General features: G+C 37.1%; 1 non-coding gene across 1 annotated transcript; it reads right to left on the bottom strand.

The window, feature by feature from the left end:
* Positions 1-2,704: 2,704 nt before the first annotated feature.
* Positions 2,705-2,812, bottom strand: LOC131181768 (small nucleolar RNA R71). Its single transcript, XR_009150246.1, has one exon. It is a non-coding gene; the product is annotated as a small nucleolar RNA R71 (small nucleolar RNA).
* Between the last annotated feature and the right edge of the window lie 1,800 nt (positions 2,813-4,612).

Here is a 4,612-nt window from a genome sequence, read left to right as displayed (position 1 = left end):
AGAGCAATTTGCCAATCATAGCCTTTCAAATTATGAACTCAATCTCAATTTCTACAATGGTCTGGATGAAGTGACAAAGAATTGGGTAGATTATGGAGCTTGGGCTACCGGTGATCATGTTCTTCAAAGAAACCATGAGGATGCCATTCACTTGTTGAATGACATGGCAAATTTTGATTACCATTGGCATTAGGATTCTTCACTGTAGGGTTAGACTTGCCAATACCCTCCAGACATCTATCAATATACTATTTCACACTAACCATTTGAGCTGCAATTAGAGAAGGGAGTGGGACTTAAAGAGGCGATAGCTCCATTGGAAAATTTGGCAACCTTATGATGAACAATGAGCTATCACTCTATAAGGAGGAAACAAATGAACAAATTTGGGAGAATGAAGAAGCTTCATGGGACTTTGAATCTATAGAAGAAGTTGAACCTGAAGAACAAAATTCCTTTGAAGATGACTTACCAGTAGAGTTACCACAAGAGCAGGAGTTACTTGAAGAAGAAATTGTACCTGAAGTTGAAGAAAACAACTCCTTTATTGTTGGAGGGTCATTAAAAGAGTGCTTACATGAAGACAAATCAAAGATGAAGGTGGTAGATGAAGAAATTAATGAGACAATCAATCTGAGTTCATTAATGATGCTTACACATACACCACCAGAAGACCCTTTTCTATCATGGACACCTCCTACACCATCATACATCCCCCATGAGCTAAAATAGTCCTCTTCCCAAGCATATCATTCCAAGCCAAGTGTTGTTCATGCTACGTGCAATATTGATTTAGATCTTGCTAATCTTTAGGGTACCACAAATCAAGACCCATATGTGGTGTTACATGACAACTACTATGGGCGAAAACTGCTTTTTGATCAGTAATTCTGAAAGGGGTCAAGCTAATGACCTTAAATTAGTGCTTCTTGGAAGGCAACCCGAGTTTTACTTTTAATCTTTGCATTTGTCTATTTCGTTTGTTTTATCACCCTCCCAAACTTGATTTCGATGTTTGTTCACTTTGTAGGTTCAAGAAGCACTTGAAAGAAGCAATGGAGATCAAAATAAAAAAATCTTCGAGGGAAGGCAAGCTTCAAGGAGGAGGATCCTTTGACAACACTTTTTAGGAGTTTTAAAGAGATTAGCATTCTGCACTCTCTCCAGCCGTCTTGAGGAGAAAAATATCAGTATCAAGAGGAGTTTTCCAGTTGATGTTCCACAAGATCAAAGCAGCAAACTCTCTTTGGTTCCTTCATTCCATCTCCTTAAATGGATTTTTTATTGTTTTATTTCTTCTATATGATTTCTTTTTACTGTTTTTACCTTTTTATCATGATGTTTGCTGAACTCATGAGTGAGTAGTTTTCATATTCTGGAATTGGGAGAGTAATGCTTGTAATCATTGTTATGGATAAACATTAAGTTTTATTTATTGGATTTGAGATTTGTTCCTTGATTTAATTTCTTGTGATCTTAATGCATGCTATGTGCTGGTACCCACTTAGTATTGATTATAGATATTAATTAAAGGACTGAAAGCTGAAGATTAGTATTAGAAAATCAAGATCTTGAACCTAGGAATTCTGACCTAGACATAGGCTGATACCTTTGTGGAATTTCAAAATTAGTCAAAGACCTTAAAGGATTTTAATTAATTTGATTGCTGTGAAAGTCGAGTTTAAGTTAATTAGAATACACCCTAGGTGCCTTGAGAGAGGACTTAGGATACCTTAGGACTGATTTTCATCAAGGAAAACGATTTTCAATCTAGTAAATAAATAAGATAACATCCATAGTAAGATTCAAGTGTGAAATCTTAATTCTGGTATTGTCCAAAATATATTACGTCATTTTAAGTTTATCATTTTAGTGTTTAAAATAGACAACTTTCATTCCTTCATTGTTCGATAGCCTAAACAGTCAAAATTACTGTGTAGATTGGCACTTACTAATCAAATTCCTCATGGAAATGATACTCTACTCATCACTTTATTACTTGTTAGCGATCTGTGCACTTACAGGGTTATAAAACCAGCAAAACAAGTTTTTGGCGCCGTTGCCAGGGATTTGGCTTTAGTAATATCGAGCAATAGGTAATTTAGCTAATTTAGGCAATTATATTTATTATCTAATTTTATTTAATTTGTTTTTATTTCTTTTCTTTTCTCTTAGGTGCCCGATCTGGTATATGACTAGAACAAGGCCAAAAGAAGAAATTTTGGACTGTGATCCAGAGATAGACAGAACTCTGAGAGCCATCAGGAGGAAAAGGAAACATCAAGAGCACGATCAAGAAGATCCTGAAATTCCAACCATGGCCGATAATAATGACAGACCAAGACTCTTAAGAGACTATGGAGCTCCATCTGTCCAAGGATTTTAGCCCAGTGTCACTAGACCCACAGTGGAAGCCAACAAATTTGAATTAAAACCAGCATGGCTTCAAATGATTCAACAAACCCAGTTTGTGGGTTCACCAATAGAAGATCCACATTATCACCTGCAATGCTTTCTTGCCCTTTGTGACACATTTAAGATGAATGGAGTGTCTGATTAAGCCATAAGACTTAGAGCATTCCCATTCTCCCTTCGAGATAGAGCAAGGAGGTGGTTACTTTCTCAACCAGCTGGAACGTTCACCGCTTGGAAAAACCTCTCACAAGCTTTTCTAGCAAGGTATTTTCCACCTGTAAAGACAGCAAGACTAAGACTTGAGCTCAATGCCTTCAGACAAAAAGGAAGGTGAATCACTCTATGATGCATGGGAAAGATATAAAGACCTGCAGAGGGAATGTCCACACCATGGCATAGAGAATTGGCTATTAGTACAAAATTTCTATAATGGGTTACTACCTCTACAAGGAGCAAAGTTGATTTAGCTGCAGAAGGTGACTTAATGGAGAAAATAATGACACAAGCACTTGAACTTCTAAAGAGGGTTTTATACCATAATTATGAGTGGTCAAATGAAAGAGGAAATGCAAGGAGAACAGTAGGAGTCCTGGAAGCGAACGCCCTAAGCATGATAAATGCTCAATTTGATCAGCTCACAAAGAGACTTGACAGAATGCAAGCTAACGTAATTGGTACAAACAGTCAACATGAGGATAGCTATGGAGGAGGTTATATGAATTCAGAATATAACAGCTTCAATGAACCCTCCACAGAATAAATGAACTATGTGAATAATGGAGGAAACTTCAACCAGAGGCAGCCCAACAATCCATATTCAAACACTTACAACCCTGAATGGAGGAACCACCCAAATTTCTCATGGTCAAATCAGTAGAACCAGCCAATAAACAAGCAATAGGGGTACAAACTGCCAGCACCCCCTCGATTTCAGAACAGAAGCCAAAACTTTGCAAGGAATTGGGTAGATTATGGAGCTTGGGCTACCGGTGATCATGTTCTTCAAAGAAACCATGAGGATGCCATTCACTTATTGAATGACATGGCAGATTTTGATTACCATTGGCATTGGGATCCTTCACTGCAGGGTTGGACTCACCAATACCCTCCAGACATCTATTAACATACTATTTCACACCAACCATTTGAGCTACAATTAGAGAAGGGAGTGGGACTTGAAGAGGTGATAGCTCCATTAGAAAATTTTGACAACCTTATGATAAACAATGAGCTATCACTCTATGAGGAGGAAACAAATGAACAAAGTTGAGAGAATGAAGAAGCTTCATGGGAATTTGAACCTATAGAAAAAGTTGAGCCTGAAGAACAAAATTCCTTTGAAGATGACTTACCAGTAGAGTTACCACAAGAGTAGGAGTTACTTGAAGAAGAAATTGTACTTGAAGTTGAAGAAAACAACTCCTTTATTGTTGGAGGGTCATTAGAAGAGTGCTTACATGAAGACAAATCAAAGATGAAGGTGGTAGATGAAGAAATTAATAAGACAATCAATCTGAGTTCATTAATGATGCTTACACATACACCACCAAAAGACCCTTTTCTATAATAGACACCTCCTACACCATCATACATCCCCCATGAGCTAAAACAGTCCTCTTCCCAAGTATATCATTCTGAGCCATGTGTTGTTCGTGCTATGTGTAATATTGATTCAGATCTTGCCAATCTTTAGGGTACCACAAATCAAGACCCATATGTGGTGTTACATGACAACTACTATGGGCGAAAATCGCTTTTTGATTAATAATTCTGAAAGGGGTCAAGCTAATGACCTTAAATTAGCGCTTCTTGGGAGGCAACCCAAGTTTTACTTTTAATCTTTGCATTTGTCTATTTCATTTGTTTTATCACCCTTTCAAACTTGATTTCGATGTTTGTTCACTTTGTAGGTTCAAGAAGCACTTGAAAGGAGCAATGGAGATCAAAATCATAAATCTTTGAGGGAAGGCACGCTTCAAGGGGGAGTATTCAATATCCATTAGCTTTTCCTTGTTATTACATTAATGATGTTGCTCTTGACCTGTTTATGATATCTTGGTGACATTGAGGACAATGTCAAATTTGAGTTTAGGGGTGAATTTTATGCATTGCATTCATATATTGCATTTTATCACCTCATTATGTTTATATTAGCATTTTATCCACTGCATTCATCTATTGCATTTTATCACCTTAT

This window comes from Hevea brasiliensis, chromosome 7 (genome assembly GCF_030052815.1).
Source record: "Hevea brasiliensis isolate MT/VB/25A 57/8 chromosome 7, ASM3005281v1, whole genome shotgun sequence".
Classification (NCBI taxonomy): domain Eukaryota; kingdom Viridiplantae; phylum Streptophyta; class Magnoliopsida; order Malpighiales; family Euphorbiaceae; genus Hevea; species Hevea brasiliensis.
Note: the sequence above shows the minus strand (reverse complement) of the source record. Positions and strands in the feature narration are given on the sequence as shown.